The sequence below is a fragment of the Sturnira hondurensis genome, unplaced genomic scaffold (genome assembly GCF_014824575.4).
Source record: "Sturnira hondurensis isolate 20B ecotype Veracruz unplaced genomic scaffold, ASM1482457v3 Scaffold0002597, whole genome shotgun sequence".
In the NCBI taxonomy this organism is placed as follows: Eukaryota; Metazoa; Chordata; class Mammalia; order Chiroptera; family Phyllostomidae; genus Sturnira; species Sturnira hondurensis.
The window spans coordinates 512674-532987 of NW_028075228.1; the positions used below are offsets into that span (position 1 = coordinate 512674).

The window sequence follows — 20314 nt, forward strand, 5'->3', positions numbered from 1 at the left end:
ACAACAATAGGTGAATTGAGAAGTTATGGATTATGAAGGCTTCTGAGATATGTAGCCCACGGTTTGGGAAAGGGCGGAGCGGCCCTCCACCTGAGTGTCCCGAGACCCCCAAGTTAATTTGTCTGCTACAGTCCTAGGAGATGCCCAGAGGCCTCAAGGAACTGTAATTAAAAGCTGGAAACCGACGGTCCAGAGTTCTCTCAAGGAGCCGCGCTCTGAGCCCTGGACCAGAAGAGGACAACTTCCTACCACGCGGCGAACTAGGAGTCCTCCCAGAGCTGGGCGGTTCAACCACTGGCGCTTCAGAGACCTGGTCGTGCTCCCGGCTCAACTTTCGGCTAAGAATTTATTCCCCAGTTCCGGGCGCCGCTGGGAAGTGTAGTCCTCAGTGTGCAACGCCATAACGCTGCAGCCTTAGGTCCTGGCTTTTCGGTGCAATTCGAGCGTTGGTATTACAAGGCCACCAGGTACCTGCTCGGTTCACTTTGGAGGCGTCCGGGAAATGTAGTTCCGGCCTTGCGAGTTGAGGGTGTGGAGGTGCAGAGATTGAGCTCTGGACGGGGCAGTCTGAGAAGGGACTGGCAGGTGGGAAGACATCCTTGAGACAGAAGTGGAAATAATGGAGTACCAACAAAACTACATACCAGGTAACAGTTTTCAAACTTCTTATAAGTACTTATAATACTTCTTATAAGTATCTTGTTATAAGATAGAAAGGCATTGATAAGCTCTCTGGAAAGTAACACAAACATTTATTAACAGTAGTTAACTTCTACGATGTGTAATTGTGATGTTTTTTTTCTTTTTACTTTAAGATTATTCTCATATTTTGGCCATTAATATATTCTTATGACACATTACTTGCTAAATTTTGTGATAAAATGAGTAAATAGAAATAGATGAACTGGAAAACAAAAAGTGGACCAGACTTTAAAAATTTGCAATTTGGTTCTAAAAGATCAGTGAAGCACAATATTGATAAACAATAGCAAAACAAAAAATTAAGTCATAACTAAAACATTAAAAATAAGAAAGGTTAAACCACATAGAATTTAAAAGAATTTTGAGGCTGTTACGTGCCACTCGACAACCACAGTAGAGGTAATTGTAGATTTTCTAGTAAAATTTCAATGATTAATTCTAGTAAGAAGTATAAAGCCTGAACAGAACAATAACCATAATAATATTTTAAGTATATTTTATTGATTATGCTGTTAGTTGTTCCATTTTTTTCTCCCCTTTATTGCCCCTCTGCCCTGTATCCCCCAACCCTCCAGCATTGGCCCCCCTTAGTTCGTGACTGTAGGTTGTACATATAAGTTCTTTGGCTTCTCTATTTACTATCCTATTCTTTTTTTTTAAAAAAAGATTTTATTTATTTATCTTAGAGAGAAAGGGAAGGAGGGAAGGAGAAGGAGAGAAATATCAATGTATGGTTGCCCCTTGTGAGTCCCCTGCTGGGAACTGGCCTGCAACCCAGGCATGTGCCCTGACTGGGAATCGAACCGAGATTGTCTGGTTCACAGGCCCGCGCTCAATCCACTGAGCTACACCAGCCAGGGCCTATTCTTTTTTTAAAATATATTTCATTGATTGTGCTATTACAGTTGTTCCATTTCCACTCGTTTAACCCCTCCGCTCTGCACCCACCTTCCCACCCGTATTCCACCCCACCCCTTAGTTCATGACCATGGGTGATACATACAAGTTCTTTGGCTTCTCCATTTCCCACTATTCTTACCCTTCTCCCTGTCTATTTCCTACCTACCATCTATGCTACTTATTCTCTGTACCTTCTCCCCCCCTCTCCTCCTCCCACTCCCCTGTTGCTGACCCTCCATGTGATCTCCATTTCTGTGATTCTGTTCCTGTTCTATTTGCTTAGTTTGTTCTTGTTTTTGATTTTTTTTAGGTTCAGTGGTTGGTAATTGTGAGTTTGTTGAGATTTTACTGTTTACAGTTTTTGATCATCTTTTTTTTCTTAGATAAGTCCCTTTAACATTTCATATAAAAAGGACTTGGTGATGATGAATTCCTTTAACTTGACCTTATCTGGGAAGCACTTTATCTGTCCTCTCATTTTAAATGATAGCTTCACTGGATAGAGCAATCTTGGATGTAGGTCCTTGCCTTTCATGACTTGGAATAGTTCTTTCCAGCCCCTCCTTGCTGCAAGGTTTCTTTTGAGAAATCAGCTGACAGTCTTATGGGCACTTCTTTTTATGAAACTGTCTCCTTTCCTCTTGCTGCTCTTAAGATTCCCTCCTTAACCTTAATCTTGGATAACTCAATTATTATGTGCCTTTGTGTGTTTCTCCTTGAGTCCAATTTCTTTGAGACTCTCTGGGTTTCCTGGATTTCCTGGAAGTCTATTTCTTTTGCCAGATTGGGGGAATTCTCTTTCATTATTTGTTGAAATAAGTTTTCAATTTCTGGCTGTTCCTCTTCTCCTTCCAGCACCCCTATGATTCCAATGTTGGAGCAGTTAATTTGTCCCAGAGGTTCCTCAGCCTCTCTTCATTTTTTTGAATCCTTGTTTCTTCATACTGTTCTGGCTGGATGTTTATTTCTTCCTTTCATTCCAAATCATTGATTTGATTCCTGGTTTCCTTCTCTTCACTGTTGGCTCCCTGTATATTTTCCTTTATTTCACTTTGTGTAGCCTTCATTTCTTCCTTCATTTTGCGGCTGAGCTCAATCAATACTGTGAGCATCCTGATTGCCAGTGATTTGAATTCTGCATCAGATAGGTTGTCTGTCTCCTTGCCACTTAGGTCCTTTTCTGGAGTTTTGATCTGTTCTTTCATTTGATCTGTTCTGTTCTTTGGGCCTTATTTCATTGTCTTCACGCACCTGCTATGTTGTAAAGGGGCGGAAGCTTAGGTGTTTGCCAGGGCAGGGCAACTCTCTTTGCTGTATTGTGGCGCTTTCTGTGGGGGAGGGGTCATAGGGAACGATGCTTCTTGCTTGGTCTGCTCTAGCCCCACTTTCCAATGAACTCTGCTGTGAGACCGAGAGTTTCCTCCTGCAGTCAGAACCCCCACAGTATTTTACAGCTCGAGGTTTTGAGTCTTTAGTTGCCCAGCCCTGTCTCACCCACTCTGTTTGCTGCCTTGCCACGGGTCCTCTCTATTCATCCATCTGCCCATCTCCACTCTTCCTGCATGAATCTTTCTTTAACTCCTTCATTGTCAGAGTTCCATGCAGTTTGATATTCTGGCTGTTCTGGTTTATTGTTTTTAAATTGGTCGTTATACTTCTTTTGGTTTTTTAAGGAAGTGAAGCATTTCTACCCATACCTCTATCTTGGCCAGAACCCATACTAAAATTTAAATATATCTTAAAATATATAATAGTGAAAATGTTCCATATGATTATAGGTGAGTTTTAGCTAATTTTTGATCTCATAATGATTATGCAGTTTATTCAGATTCTAGGAAAAGATGACAAGCTCTCTAATTAATTTTGTCTGACTAATGTAAAATTTGAGAAAGACAGGCCAAAGGAAAAAATATTATCCATTTTGTATTAAAAGACACACTGAGGCATGTTACAAGAGTTTATCTGAGGATACATAGATTTGAAATAGGCAGCATCAAACCAAAGTGGTTAGGAGTGCTCCATTAAAAGGAACTAGTAGCCCTGGCTGGCGTGGCTCAGTGGATTGAGCACGGGCCTGCGAACCAGACAATCGCGGTTCGATTCCCAGTCAGGGCACATGCCTGGGTTGCAAGCCGGTTCCTTGCAGGCTAACTACTAGCAGGGAACGCACAAAAGGCAACCATACATTGATGTTTCTCTCCCTCTTTCCTTCCCCTCTAAAGATAAATAAATAAATAAATAAATAAAATCTAGAAAAAAAAAAGGAACTAGTGAAGAGGTTTTTGTTTTTTTAAAAACATCATGGAAGGACATGCTTATTGATTTTAGGGAGACAAGAAGGCAGGAAAAGAAAGAGGGAGAGAAACATCAACGTGAGAGATAAACATCTATCAATTGCTTTTTGTGTGCACCCCAACTGGGGATTGAACCCACAATCTAGGCATGTGTCCTGACAAAGAATCATACCCTCAACCTGTTGGTATATGGAATGACGCTCCAACTAATTAAGCTAGGCCAGCCAGAGTAACTAGTGGAGAGATTTCTAGAGAGAAGAATGAGAAGCAAAGCAAACAAGTTATTTATTTGGTATAGCTTAAGTACTTGCTTTATTTGGGAAAGCTAAGTTTGTGATTGGTAGTTTTTAAATTTTATTTTCTCTGAATGACTCTGAATTAGGGTTTAGTTTGCTTTTGTAGGGAGAGAAGGCAGTACAGCCACTTTGATGCAATGGCTTTCTTGTTTAATAATAACTTTAACATTTGTGTTTGATTACTGATGAAAAAATCTAAATAAGAGGCTCTTTCAATAATGTTGTATGAAATTTGTACAATGAATCTTATTAAAAAATTTCCTTTGCCCTGGCTGGTGTAGCTCAGTGGATTGAGCGCGGGCCTGCGAACCACATGATCGCTGTTCGCTGTTCGATTCCCAGTCAGGGTTGCAGGCCAGTTCCCAGCAGGGGACGCACCAGAGGCAACCATACAGTGATATTTCTCTCCTTCTCACCTTCCCTTCCTCTGTAACGATAAATAAATAAAATCTTTAAAAAAACCCTAATATGATTACAAAGGTCTTCATAAGAGGAAGGTAGGAGCATCAGAGCCAGATAGGAGAAGTGAAGGCAACTGAGGTGAGAATGATGTGCTCTGAAGATGGAGTAAGGTACCATTGGACCAAGAAATACAAGCAGCTTCTAGAAGGTGGAAAAGGCAAAGAAATAGATTGTACCCTAGAGCTTACAGAAGGAATGCAGCTCTGCTAACACCTTGATTTTAGCCTATAAGAGCCATTTCAGACTTCTGACCCCAATCTCTGGAAGAGGAAATCTGCTGTCAGAGGAGGAAGAGAATGGAATGACCTGTCATTCATCAGAAAGCCGTGTCCTTTGTAAATTAGTTCTTATGCTCTACTTCCTGAGACACTGTTCCCCGTCCTACCAGGACATTCTGCATTCATTCTTCTGAAATGCTTTCTCTTGTAGAAACAAATTGAGAAACTATTTCTACCTTCTAGTTTTTAGTTCTTCTGTTCCAGTGGGGTCTTTGAGAACCTCCTCAAGCAGCTCAGTGCCCTCCAAATTGATTTCTCCCATATGATAGACCAGGGTTACTTAAAAGGCAAATTGTCTTCAATTGTTTATTTTGAAAATTTTTTTATTTTTTTTATTTTTAAATTTTTTCTAATTTATTTATCTTTAGAGAGGAAGGGAAGGAGAGAAAAAGAGAAATGTCAATGTATGGTTGCCTCTCGTGAGTCCCCTGCTGGGAACTGGCCTGCAACCCAGGCATGTGCCCTGACTGGGAATCGAACCGTGATCGTCTGGTTCACAGGCCCGCGCTCAATCCACTGAGCTACACCAGCCAGGGCCTATTTTGAAAATTTTAAATCTTCAGATGCATTAAAAGAATAGTGCAAAGAACTCTTATAAATGCCTATAACCTGAATTCACCAATTGTTAAAATAAATTTAAGTATCATGATACTTTATGTTCTAAATATAAAGTAATGATACTAAATATGTTAGCATGTGGCTCCTAAAAAAGGGACATTTTCTTAAAACACACCACTACAGACAGCATACTCACATATTTCATCACTTATCACAAAACAACTCTAACACTTAACAGCAGTAAACGCAGTAGCACATCCCATGCACCTCTAAATACAACTCCATGATCAGACTCAAGGAAATCAATAATTTCATAATTCACTAATATTCAAATTTTCCCAAAGTGATTCCCAAATGTCTTGTATAGGTTATTTTTATTTTTATTTTTTTTACATTTTTAAAATATATTTTATTGATTATACCATTACAGTTGTTCTATTCCCCCCCTTCATTCCCCTCCACCCTGCACACCCCTCCCCGACCCTTCCCCCTCTTTAGTTTATGACCACGTGTCTCAAGTTCTTTAGATTCTATATTTCCCATACTATTCTTGCCCTGCCCCCTAGCTATTTTTTACCTACTTTCTGTGCTACTTATTTTCTGTATCTTCTCCCCTCTTCTCCTCCCACTCCCCTGTTGCTAACCCTCCATGTGATCTTCATTTCTATGGTTCCTCTCCTGATCTAGCTGTCCCCTTGGTTTGCTTTTGTTTTAGGTGTGGTTGTTAGTAACTGTGAGTTTGCTGTCCTTTCACTGTTCATATTTTTATCTTCTTTTTCTTATATAGGTCCCTTTAACATTTCATATAATAAGGGCTTGGTGATGATGAACTCCTTGAATTTGATCTTATCTGAGAAGCACTTTATCTGCCCTTCCATTCTAAATGAAAGTTTTGCTGGATAGAGCAGTCTTGGATGTAGGTCTTTGGATTTCATGACTTGGAATACTTCCTTCCAGCTCCTTCTTGCCTGTAAGGTCTCTTTTGAGAAATCTGCTGACAGTCTGATGGGAACTCCTTTGTAGGTAACTGTCCCCTTACTCTTGCTGCTTCTAGGATTCTCTCCTTCATTTTAATCTTGGCTGATATAATGCTGATGTGCCTTGGTGTGTTCCTTCTTGGGTCCAACTTGTTTGGGACTCTCTGAGCTTCCTGGATTTCCTGGAAGTCTATTTCCTTTGCCAGACTGGGGAAGTTCTCCTTTATTATTTGTTCAAATAAGCTTTCCAATAGGGGCTGTTCCTCTTCCCCTTCTGGTACCCCTATAATTTGGGTATTGGAATGTTTAAAGATGTCCTGGAGGTTCCTAAGCCTCTCCTCATTTTTTTAAATTCTTGTTTCTTCATTCCTTTCTGGTTGGATGTTTCGTTCTTCCTTCTGGTCCACTCCCTTGATTTGAGTCTCAGTTTCCTTTCCATCACTATTGGTTTCCTGTGCATTTCCCTTCTTTTCAATTAGTTTACTTTCATATGTTCCTCTAATTTGTGGCTAAAATCAACTAGTTCTGTGAGCATCCTGATCACGTGTCTTGAATTGTGCATCTGAGAGGTTCGCTATTTCTTGGTCGCTAGAGTTATCGGCTCTGGGGCTTTGAGTTCTTCTTGAGCCATATTTTGGACTGTTTGTGCCTGTTACGTATGAGGAGCAGAGCCCTAGATGTTCACCAGGGCAGGGCCACTCAGTTGCTGGGTTGTGACGCTTTATGTGGGGGCGGGCCAAAGGAAAGCAATGGTGGACCCCCTCTGCTGTCTCCCGCCACCACCACAGCAATGTGGTCTGTCCCACTGTGAGCGAATGTGCGAACACGGTCAGCCCGCCGCTGGGTTTGCCTGCTGGGGCCTGCACGGTCTGTCTCACTTCTCACTCCTTTGCTGGTTTATCTGCGCACGAATGTGTGACCACAGCCAGCCCACTGCCCTGAGCCCTCACTGGGTCAGCTCAATGCGGGGCTGCTTGGGCGCCTGGGGGATCTTCCTTGCCTGTCCCTGCTCCACTGCTGGCTTCACCCCTCTTACCAGTCCCGGTTGAATGGTTCGTTGTTGTCGGACTTCCGTTTAGTTCAATTTTCTGTTCTTTGGCTGTGTCTTTGTTCTCCAAACCTTTGTTGTATGCAGACTTGGTTGTGGGAGAAGGCACAGTGTTTCCACCTACGCCTCCATCTTGGCGGAAGTCCTCAGGATATTTTTATTTTTAAATGATATTAACTTTTTAAATTGTAGTTCAAGTACAGTTGTCTACATTTTCTTGCCACTTTTCCCAGCCCCACCCACACCCACCAACCAACTTCAATCCTCCCCCCTTAGACTTTCTCTATGGATCCTTCATACGTGTTCCTCTTTTTTATTTTTTATTTTAATTGTTGTTCAAGTACAGTTTTCTGTCTTTTACTCCCATCCCAGCTCACCCATCTGGTGCTCCCCACCTCCCTCCCATTTCTACCCCCCTTAGTTTTTTTCCACGTGTCCTTTATAATTGTTCCTGTAAACCCTTCTTCCCCTTTTCCCTTGAAATTCCCTCCCTTCTCCCTTCTGGTTCCTCTCAGCCTGTTCTGTATTTCAGTGTCTTTGGTTATATTTTCCTTGCTTGTTTGTCTTGTTGTTTAGCTTCCTGTTAAAGGTGAGATCATATGGTATTTATCTTTCACCCCCTGGCTTATTTCACTCAGCATAATGCTTTCCAGTTCCATCCATGCTGTTGCAAAGGGTAGGAGCTCCTTTCTTTCTGCTGCATAGAATTTCACTGTGTATATGTACCATAGTTTTTGGATCCATTCATTTACCGATGGGCATCTAGGTTGCTTCCAGCACTTGACTATTGTAAATTGAGCTGCTATGAACACTGGGGTGCATACGTTCTTTTGGATTGGTGTTTCAGGGTTCTTAGGATATAATTCCAGCAGTTGAATTGCCGGTTCAAAAGGCAGTTCCATTTTTAGTTTTTTTAGTCTGGCCAATGTGACTCTGCTCTGTATGGAAAACCTACAGAAGCAAAGTGGTGGGCAGGGGCCAGACCTTCAAACCAAATTTTCCTGTGGGAACCAGGTCTAGAAAATGCATACAGATTGTTATGGCTTGCTCTTGCTAAAACTCCATCACCCCGGTCTAAAACAACAAATGTGTATTGTCTATCTTCAAGGTAATATCCAAAGCCTGTATGAGTTTTCCCAAGGACAGAGCTAATCAGCTCATCGCCATTCCCCTCTGCATGTTATTTTATTTCCTTGATTGTACCTAAAATGTAGACAATAATATTCTATGTAATAGATAATCAATCTTTCTCTGATGTAAGACCCAAGGAAAACAATAAAAGCCTGTCTAGGCCAGGGTTGAGGTGCTCCCCCCTTGAGGGAGTGGCCGAGGCACCCATAGGCACTCTGCCCTTGAGAGAGTAGTCGTGCCTGTGCCCTTTTTTCTCCACAGGACTGTTGTCGCCTGTGCATTCATTCTCATCATCAGCCACAACAGGCAGACTCTGCTGGCCAGGGTCCGCCACATCTGGTGCCCGAACAGGGATGCAAAGGCTATCGGCCACATCTGGCACCCTACTGACTGTTTCCTTCTTTCTAGTTTTGCCATTGTGGAGTTGTGTGCCTTGTCTGAGCAGAGTAGATCAGTCTTCCAGGAGTCTACCACCATGATGGTTGATAAAACTCTACTCAGAATATGAGGTAAGCATGTCCGCAAGGCAAACACACCTTCTCTTTGTATTTTTCTCTCTGCTAGGGACTCCCCTTCCTTGACCTAGTTGAAGGTGTATTAGTCAAGTGTCCAGATGATGCTATTGTGACTCATACTTTAACTCCTGGTGCTCTGTCTGGGGCATTGATTACATGGATTTTGACAACTTCATTCTTGTCATATCGCCTCTTTTGTTCTGTCACTGGGTTTCTCTTTTTCTCATTTAAACAACTCTTTGGAATATTATATATGTAATTCCTTGAATTGGCTCTGAGACTTTCTTTGTTTCCATACATTCACGGCCTCTACAGCTTTTATTAAGAATCTTGGCAGGTTTTCCTGCTGGGTAATTAGGTAATTGAAGGAAAAAGTACCACATTTAAAAATTTAAGTGGCTGAAGTTACCCATGCTTGGTATCTCCCTTCTTTCCTCAGACTTCTTTTTTTTTTAAGATTTTATTTACTTATTTATCTTTAGAGGGGAAGGAGAGAGGGAGAGAAACATCAATGTATGGTTGCCTTTTGTGTGTCCCCTGCTGGGAGTTGGCCTGCAGGGAACTGGCCTGCAACCCAGGCATGTGCCCTGACTGGGAATTGAACCACAATCCTCTGGTTCGGAGGCCCGCACTCAATCCACTGAGCTACACCAGCCAGGGCTCCTCAGACTTCTTAAAAGCTGCCAAAGACAAATAAAAAAATCTTGCCTTCTCTACAATTATTAGTAATACTATTTAGGTGTATAATAAAAAAAAGTATTCCAAATGGTCTGGACGAAAGATTTGATATTAAAGCTGGCTTGAGTTTGGTTAATGTTTTTAGATTTATTAATATAAAATATATGTTTATTTTGCCTGGGTTTACAAAAATAAGTTCATGCTACCTCTGCTATTAAATTTGTCAAGAAAATGGCTTGGGAAATAATTGACTTTAAAATCTCAGAGTTATTAAGAACAAATAAATAGAAATAACTAAAATAATATGTAATACTCAAACACTGATTGATAGACTGTTCTTAAGTTCACCTACTTTTGGCTTTTTATTGCATAGAAACTAGAAAAATTAGATTGGGAGCTGTTAATGAATATATTATACTGTATTCGAAGTATATCTCTTGGAAGTGTATGTTTGCAAATGGAAAATCCTGTAATTCTAGAAGTTATGAAATGTATTTGTTTGCCCACCTAAAAATGCCAATTGCTTACTTTTAGTTGTCATAAAAAATGAAGGGCTTTGCCTTGGCTGGTGTGGCTCAGTGGATTGAGTGTCTGCCTGTGAACCAAAGGATTGCCAGTGTGGATTCCTGCTCAGGGCCCATGCCTGAGTTGTGGGCCAGGTCGCTTGTAGGAGCATCCCTTTCTCTCTAAAAATAAACAAATAAAATATTTTTTAAAATGAAGGTTTCTAAGAGTTAAAAATTCTAATTAAGTTGGAAAGAAATTATAGGTTTTGGTAGTAGAAGGTATAAGGTATAAAGATACTTTTTGAATTAAAAAGGAAAAAGTGATTTGTACTGAAGATGATTGTTTCTTTCTAAACATATTTTAATATTTATTTTTAGAGAGGGGAAGGGAGGGAGAGAAACATCAATGCGTGGTTGCCTCCTGAATGCTCCTGGGGACTTGGCCTACAACTCAGGCATGTGTCCTGACTCGGAATTGAATCAGCAATCCTTTGGTTTACAGGCCAGCACTCAACCCACTGAGCCACACCAGCCAGGGCTGAAGACGATTATTTCTAAATGAGATAAAAAAGAGGTGTTGCTAGAAGAAATTGGGTTCTTTCTTAGAGCCACTAGAAAAGCATTCTGAGAGACAAGGTATGAAAGAAATCATGTGGTAAGGTTTATTTTTTTATTTTAATTGTTCGTTCTGTTACAGTTGTTTCTGCTTTTTCTCCCTTTTCTTGTATTTACCCAGCACCACCCTACCCCACGAGTTGCCAATCCGGATATTGTTGTTCATGGGCTGTGCATAAATGTTCCTGGTCTATCTTTTCACCATCTTTCATCTTTGCTCCCCCTCCTTTCCAGAAGCTATCAGTCTCTTTTATGTATTAAACCTTCTGTTACTACTTGATTCATTGGTTTATTGTGTTCATTAAATTCCAAATATACGTGAGATCACGTGGTATTTTTCTTCCACTGATTGGCTTAATTCACTTAGCATAATATTCTCTAGTTTCATCCATACTATCATAAAATTTAAGAGTTTCTTAATTTTCACTGCTCTGTAATATTTCATTGTGTACATGTACTGCAATTTTTCCCTTTCAAAAACATTAAAAAATTAAAGTGCTACTAATACCTGCATAAGGGTAAACCATCAAATTATGCAGGAAGGCTTATGATACATAACAGTTATTCCCAGCCTACCTCTCTCCAACCATGGTCCTATAGAGACAACCACTTTTAACTCTTTCAGCTGTTTTTCTTGGTGGTTATCTTTGTCTCTAAATAATATGCTTACGTCATCAGCTCTCAACAGAACTCTCAAGAGAACTGATGATGTAAGCATATTATTTAGAGACAAAGATAATAGATAAAAGATAATAGATAATTTTGAAGCATTATCTATTAATTTTCAGCTATAATAAATGAAAGTTTATTTCACAAGGCAGGTACTTAGAGATATATATATTTAAATTTTTTGAATTTATTTTAATTGTTCAAGTACAGTTTTCTATCTTTTACTCCCATCCCAGCCCACCTGTCCCATGCTCCCCACCTCCCTCCCATTTCTACCCCCCTTAGTTTTTGTCCACATGTCCTTTATACTAGCTCCTGTAAACCCTTCCCCTTTTTTCCTGAAATTCCCTCCCCTCTCCCCTCTGGTCACTGTCAGCCTGTTCTGTATTTCAGTGTCTTTGGTTATATTTTCCTTGCTTGTTTGTTTTGTTGTTTAAGTTCCTGTTAAAGGTGAGGTCGTATGGTATTTATCTTTCACCTCCTGGCTTATTTCACTCAGCATAATGCTTTCCAGTTCCATCCATGCTATTGCAAAAGGTAGGAGCTCCTTCTTTCTTTCTGCTGCATAGAATTCCATTGTGCAAATGTGCCATAGTTTTTTGATCACTCATTTACTGATGGGCACCTAGGCTGTTTTCAGCACTTGGCTATTGTAAATTGTGCTGCTATGAATATTGAGGTGCATAGGTTCTTTTGGATTGGTGTTTCAAGATTCTTAGGATATAATCCTAGCAGTGGAATTGCTGGGTCAAAAGGCAGATTCATTTTTAGTTTTCAGAAAATTCCATACTGTTTTCCATAGTGGTTGTACCAGTCTGCAATCCCACCATCAGTGCACTAGGGTTCCCTTTTCTCCACAACCTCTCCAACACTTGTTGTTTGTTGCTTTTTTTATGATGGCCATTCTGACCAGTGTAAAGTGGTATCTCATTGTGGTTTTGATTTGCATCTCTCTGATAGCTAGCAATACTGAGCATCTTTTCATGTGTCTCTGGATCCTCTGTATGTCCTCCTTGGAGAAGTATCTGTTCAGGTCCTTTGTCCACCTTTTAATTGGGTAGCTTATTTTCTTAGAGTGGAGTCATGTAAGTTGTTTGTATATTTTGGAGATTAAACCCTTATCTGAGGTATCATTGGCAAATATGTTTTCCCGTACAGTTGGTTCTCTTTTAATTTTAATACTGTTTTCTTTAGCCGTGCAGAAGCTTTTTATTTTGATGAGATCCCATTTGTTTATTCTTTCCTTTATGTCCCTTGCTCTAGGAGACATATCAGTAAAAATGTTGCTGTGTGAAATATCTGAGATTTTCTTGCCTATGTTCTTCTCTAGGACTTTAATGGTGTCATGGCTTATATTTAAGTCTTTTATCCACCTTGAATTAATTTTGGTGTATGGTGTAAGTTGGTGCTTGAGTTACATTTTTTTGCACATAGCTGTTCAGTTCTCCCAATACCATTTGTTGAAGAGGCTATTTTTGCTCCATTACATGTTGCTGCCCCCTTTGTTGAATATTAATCAACCATAGAGACTTGGGTTTATTTCTAAGCTCTCTGTTCTGTTCCACTGGTCTATGTGCCTGTTTTTATGCCAGTACCAGGCTGTTTTAATTACAGCGGCCTTGTAATACAGTTTGGTATCAGGTATTGTGATCCCTGCTACTTTCTTCTTCTTTCTCAAAATTGCAGCGTCTATTTGGGGTCATTTATGGTTCCATATAAATTTTGAAGTGTTTGGTCTATGTCTATGATATATGCCGTTGGTACTTTAATAGGTATTACATTCAATCTTTAAATTGTTTTGGGTAGTATTGATGATGTTAATTCTTCCGATCCATGATATGGTATATGTTTCCATTTGTTTGTGTCTTCCTTGATTTCTTTCTTCAGTGTTGAGTAGTTTTCTGCATACAAGTCTTTTACCTCATTGGTTAGATTTATTCCTAGGTATTTTATTTTTCCTGTTGCTATATCAAATGGGATTTTTTCTTGATTTCTGCTTCTGATGTTTCATTATTGTTATACAAAAATGCCTTTGATTTATGGATATTGACTTGATATCCTGCTGTTTTGCCAAATTCATATATTAGGTCAAGCAATTTTTTGGCAGAGTCTGTAGCATTTTATGTGTATACTATCATGTCATCTGAAAACAATGACAGTTTTGTTTCCTCCTTTCTGAATGGGATGCCTGTTAGTTCCTTTCTTGTCTGGTCGTTGTGGCTAAAACTTCCAATACTATATTGAATAGAAGTGGTGAAAGTGGACAGCCTTGTCTTGTTCCTGATCTTAGTGGAAAAGCTTTTAGTTTTTTCCCATTGAGGATGATGTTGGCTGTAGGTCTCTCATATGTGGCCTTTATTATATTGAGGAATGCTCCCTCTATTCCCACTTTGCTGAGTGTTTTTATCATAAATGGGTGTTGTACCATATCAAAAGCATTTTCTGCATCTATTGATATGATCATGAGGTTTTTGTCTTTGCTTTTGTTTATGTGATGTATTACATTTACTGATTTGTGAATATTGTAGCATCCTTGCATTCATAGGATGAATCCCACTTGGTCATGGTGAATGATCTTTTTAATGTATTATTGGATGCGGTTTGCCAATATTCTGTTGAGGATTTTAGCATCTATGTTCATCAGCAATATTGGCCTGAAGTTTTCTTTCTTTGTTGTGTCTTTATCTGGTTTTGGGACTAGGATGATGCTGGCTTCATCAAAAGAGCTTGGGAGTCTTCCATCATTTTTGATTTTGTGGAATAGTCTGTGAAAAGTAGGGATTAGCTCTTTCTTAAATGCTTTGTAGAATTCTCCTGTGAAACCATCTGGTCCAGGGCTTTTGTGTGATGGGAGTTTTTTGATTACTGCTTCAATTTCATCTGCTGTTATTGCTCTGTTCTGGTTTTCTTCTTCTTCATTGACTTTTGGAAGATTATATTTTTCTAGAAATGTGTCCATTTCACCTAGGGTTTTAAATTTCTTGGCATACAGTTCTTCATAGTAATTTCTTAGAATCCCTTCTATTTTTGTGGTGTCAGTTGCAATGGCTGCTCTTTCATTTCTGATTGTGTTTATTTGTGTCCTCTCTCTTCTTTTCTTGATGAACCTACATAATGGCTTGTCTATTTTGTTTATCTTTTTAAAAAAAAACACATCCTGGATTCATTGATTCTTAGAATTGTGCTTTAGTCTCTATGTCATTTAATTCTGCTCTGATCTTGGTTATTTTCTTTCTTCTACTTGCTCTGGAATGTCTTTGTTTTTGTTCCTCGAGTTCTTGTAGGCATAGGGTTAGGTTGTTTGTTTGAAATGTTTCTATCTTTTTTAGGTAAGCCTTAGTGCTAAGAACTTCCCTCTCAGGACTGCCTTTGCTGTGTCCCATAAGTTTTGAGTTGTTGTGAGTTCATTTTCATTTGTTTCCAGAAAGTTTTTGATTTCTTCCCTAATTTAATTCTTGACCCATTCTTTGTTTAATAGCATGGCATTCAATCTCCATGATTTTGGGTGTTTGGGGTTTTTTCCTTTGGGGTTGGTTTCCAGTTTCAGTCCCTTGTGGTTGGAGGAAATTCTTGGTGTGATTTCAACTTTCTTGAATTTGTTGAAGCTCTTTTTTGTCCTATCTTGTGGTGTATCTTTGAAAATGTTCCATGTCCATTTGAAAGGAATGTGTGTTTAGCTTCTTTGGGATGAAGGGCTCTATATGTATATCAGTTAAGTCCATTTCATCTAGGATGTTGTTTAATGCCACAATATCTTTGTTGATATTTTGTTTGGAAGATCTGTCCATTTTTGACAGTGGAGTGTTAAAATCCCCTACTATAAATGTGTTGCTGTGAATATTTCTTGAAGTCCTGTAAGATTTCTTTATGCATTTGGTGCTTCTATGTTGGATGCATATATATTTACAATGTTTATGTCTTCTTGGTGGATTCTTCCCTTGAGTATTATGAAGCGACCTTAAGGGTCTCTATGACATTTTTTTTGAAGTCTATTTTGTCTCATGTGAGTATTGCTACCCTGGCTTGTTTTTCCTGGCCATTTGCTTGGAAAGTTTGTTTTCAGCCCCTCACTTTCACTGTGTGTAGGTCTTTTGTCCTGAGGTGGGTCTCTTATAGACAGCATATGGGTGGATCATGCTTTCATGTCCATTCAGCTATTCTATGTCTTTTGATTGGAGCATTTAATCCATTTATGTTTAAGATTATTATTGACGGGTACTTATTCATTGCCACTTTCATACCTGTGTTCGTCTCTCTCTCTTTTCCTTCCCTTTCTTAAGGCAGTTCCTTTAGCATCTCTTGCAGAGCTGATTTGGTGTAGGTGTATTCTTTTAGACTTCTTTTGTATGGGAAGCTCCTTATTTGGCCTTCTATCTTGATTGAGAGCCTTGCTCAGTAAAGTAGCCTTGGTTGCAGGCCTCTGGTTCTAATTACTTGGAATATTTTTTGCCATTCTCTTCTTTCTTAGAGCATTTTCATTGAGAAGTCAGCTGCTAACCTTATTGGGTTAGCTGCTCAGCTGCTCCCTTGTATGTTACTTCCTTTTTCTCCCTTGCTGCCTTCAAGAATCTCTCTTTGTTTTGGAATTTTGCCATTTTAATGATGGTGTGTCGTGAAGTGGGCCTCTTTGGGTTCCTCTTAATTGGGACTCTCTGTATTTCTTGGACTTGTGTGACTTTTTCTCTCATCAAACTAGGGAAGTTTTCCATCATCACTTTTTAAAATGGGTTTTCTATCCCTTGCTCTTCTTCTTCTCTTTCTGGTATCTTCATTAAATGAATATTATCATGTTTCATATTGTCCTGCATTTCTCTTAATCCCTCTTCATTCTTTCTGAGCCTCTCTTCCTTTCTTGCTCTTTCTGGGTGTTTTTTTCTACTTTGTTCTCCAGCTCACTGATCCAATCTTGTGCTTCATCGATTCTGCTTTTGATTCCTTCAGTTCAGAAATTGTATTCTTTTTCACTTCATTTCATAACATTTATAACCATCTTAGAATTAAAAAATGTAGTTATTCACCTATAAAAAAAGAAATTGTATTCTTCATTTCCTCTTGGCCCTTGTTGATAGTTTCTATTTTTTTTCACATTGATATAGTTTACAGTGAGTTCATTGTAGTTCCCCTGTAGTTTCTGGTAGCTCATTGTGAGCTCATTGAGCTTCCTGATAACCATTGCTTTGAACTCAGTATCTGATGGTTGAGTTGCCTCTATTTCATCTAGCATTCTTTCTGAGGCTTCCACCTTTTCTTACATTTGGGGATTGTTTCTTTGTCTTTCCATTGTTTGTGAAAGTCTTCTTATTAGGCTCAGCTTCTTAAATTGATCTTGTCTGGCTCCCTGGGTGTATGGTGTGAACTTCTGTGGTAGAATACCTGTGAGATTCAGTGGTGCAGTTTCCTTGATCTCCTGAGCTCACTAGTCTTTGGCTGTCGCTTAAGTTGGCTCTGCGTTTGTTTTGGGATTTTAATTGTTGTTGGGTCTTTCTTTGGTTGGCCCTTCCCACCCACTGTTTAACTGAGGGTCTCTCTGTCCACCACCCGTTGTATTTTGTGGTGCTGGTGAGGGCAGGTTGTGTTGAAGTCATTTCTTCTATGTGTACAGGGTTTTGAGGATTCTCTCTTGCTCTTGCTCAGTTGTTTATTCTGGGTCATTTCTCCACTATTTAGTTGTATTTCCAGATAGGTCCTGGATTGAGGTTAGTGTGGCTTCCACTCCCTCCTTCACCTTCTTCTGTTGTTCTCTGTTGGTGGTTCCTTTGTTGTTGGATTTCCTCCTCCAGCAGGCATTCTGGTGTTCACAGCTTCCACCTACTTATCTGGTTTTTTAATGTCTGCTACAATTTTTGGTCTCCTATTTTCATATATGCTCAGGTACTATTGGCTGTTTGCTCTGTTTCTCCATAGATCGGCTAGGTTTTTCTCGCGTGTGTAGGGGGAAGTGGAATCTGCTCCCTCCTACCTCGCCACCATCTTCCTCCTTCTCCAGGATTCTATTTATAGGGCAGATATTTCCTGGCTAGTTTTGGCAGTGTTTTATTGCGTATGTTTAATTAGATCCATTACTTTAAAGCTACTGTGCATGTGGTATCCCACGATTTTCCTTGATCAGCTACTGGGGAAGGGGTTGTGCAATGTAATTTAGTACAATGAAGCAGGGGTTATGTAGCATCTTCTGTGAAGGTGAATTCATGAGTCACCATGATTCAGCACATTTCCAGAAAGCAGGAACAACTGGTCTTAGAACAGGATCTCTGTCCTGTATCCATGACCTTTACCTTAGCCCTGGGGTACCTCTGGAGTTTCCTCCTTACTGACTATCTCCTGCCTCATAACCTCAGTTATGTGCCATCCCCTACTATTCCAGGAGTTACTATGTGCCCTATAGTCACAAGATAGTGAGTGACTTTGTTAACAACAATTGCTTACTTCATAGGTAAGGAAAATTGACCTCATATGTAGGATCTAACCATCCTCCCCAGCTATCTTTACAATGAGAATTTTTTAAATTTAATTTATTAGAACATGCATAACCCTGAAAAAAAAACCTTTACAAATATGTCCTCATACTACTTCTTACCTACAGCTCCAAGTGGGCTTTTATTTCAATCTCTGATTCAGCCAGCCCAAGTTCATCTGTTATCCATTATTTATCAGGGTTGTTTTTTCAGTTGAAAAGAAAGGAAGAGAAGGTAGCCCTGTGATCTGCAAGGCTACCCATGGAGAAATGACTTTGGCTTGGAGATTCAACAATAACAGGAGAGATTGTTCCATCTGCTTAGAATCCAAGGCATATCACTGCCATGAAATATCAGTTACCTTGAATGGCCAGTAACATCTTGTGCACCAAGAATCACCATGTAAAACACTTATCAGAGTTTTTTAAAGGTTCAAAACATTATTTTCTCAAAAATGTATGGATTCCATTTATATGATGTTTTGGAAAAGGCAAAAAGTATAGGGACCGAAATCCAAACAGTGGTTGCCAGAGCCTAGGGTGGGAGGAAAGGGTTGTCTACATGGAGACCTTTGGGGGCTGATGGAAACATTCTATAATTTGCGTGGGGTGGTGGTTACATAATTCTATATTATTGTCAAAATTCAGAACTGCTGTAGTTAAATTATATCTAAGTTTGACTCTATAAATATATGGATTCCAAATTCTACATCAACCTGGATTTCCCTCTGTAGTCTTGATCTTTTTTCTACCTACCTTCTCTCATTTGACAAGTTCTTCCAGTTTTAATCTTTCACCTGACTTTTGGCAGATTTTTATTTTGGCAACCATTCTATTTTTCAGTCTTCCAAAGTGTATGGTAGATAGTAACAGCAGTGGCAGCCCGATGCAGACCCCGGCTCGTGGGGTCCACCACATCGTGGATGAGGCATGAGAAATTCACATGGACTACCGAGTCCTGTGGAGGAAAAGGGATGCCATGGCTTCTCTGTCAAGGGGAGAAAAAGCCTCAGCCCTTGCCCGGACAGACCTTTATTTCTTTTCTGGCACATTACATGATGGTCCTCATTTACTATGCACAGGTTTGCTTTAGGTGGTTACCTTTTACAGAAAACAAAGGAGCCAATGCTGCTAATCACATCACAGAAGAAGGGTATTTGTAGATCAAAAGAGAAAAAGTGGTTGAACTGGTTACAATCATCCTTGGAAGGTTTAGCATGGATTTTAGGAAGTTACTTTGCAGTAAATGTTTGCTACCTCAATTCAGGGTGAGGGAGTTTTAGCAAAAGCAAGTCTCATAGCAGTCTAGGTACAATGCAGGCCTGACTCCCCATGGGAGAACCTATCTGTGGGCATGGGTCCTGTGCATTGAACCTCGCTTCCACTGGGAGCTGGGCCCACGCCACACAGAATGCTCTCCTACAGCAGCCAGCATTTATTGAGCCCTGTGCCTGGAAAAAGTCATCTCCATACTCCCATGATGCTTACCCTGTTATTACTCCCACTGAATAGATGGGCAACCCAGGTCACAGAGATTAAGGAACTTCAAGGAGGTTGGATCAGAACTCAGGTGTACATTGCTCCATTGGCAGTGCTCTTAGCCTGTATGTCTTGATACCATATTTCACAGTGTGCTTCTAATTCTCCAGGGCACGATTCCAGAAGTATTTTGCTTTGCTTTGAAGCAGGGGTGGGGGGGATGTTCTGAAATTGTTTCTCATTATAACTGAGATCCTACGTATAAAAAATATATGATAATAACAATAACATTTTCTAGGTGATAAGAGCATTCGTGTTTTTATTGTAAAAACCATATAACAACACTAAATAAAAATACTGAATAAATACCATTCATAAGCCCACCACCTTAACAAAAATTTTTGTTTCTGTGTATTTCCTTGAAGATTTTCTCTATATACAAACCTCACACACACAAGCAGGGACACTCAGCTTTGCTTTCTGGCAACAGCATCTTAAAAGGACTTTCAAAATCGGTTTGCCAACAGGAGCTCTCATTTGGCGTATTTACATTTATCATGTAAGCCTTAAGTTTATACAACTCGAAACTTACACGCCAAAGAACAAAGATACCCAAAATCTGCTAGTTTTACAATGAAAACACTGAGAATCCCCTGTGGAATGAGATAAGGTAAGTACATGGAAGAGAGGAAGGCTTTTCCAGAAATCCATTTAGTCCTTATGGAGACAGGGCCACAGCATGTAGCCAGTTC

At 39.8% G+C, this 20314-nt stretch overlaps 1 long non-coding RNA gene across 1 annotated transcript; it reads left to right on the plus strand.

The window, feature by feature from the left end:
- The first annotated feature begins 418 nt into the window (after positions 1-418).
- Positions 419-11177, plus strand: LOC118982949 (uncharacterized). The gene is made up of 3 exons (XR_005065619.1): positions 419-647; positions 9055-9155; positions 11082-11177. It is a non-coding gene; the product is annotated as an uncharacterized LOC118982949 (long non-coding RNA).
- The last annotated feature ends 9137 nt before the right edge of the window (positions 11178-20314 follow it).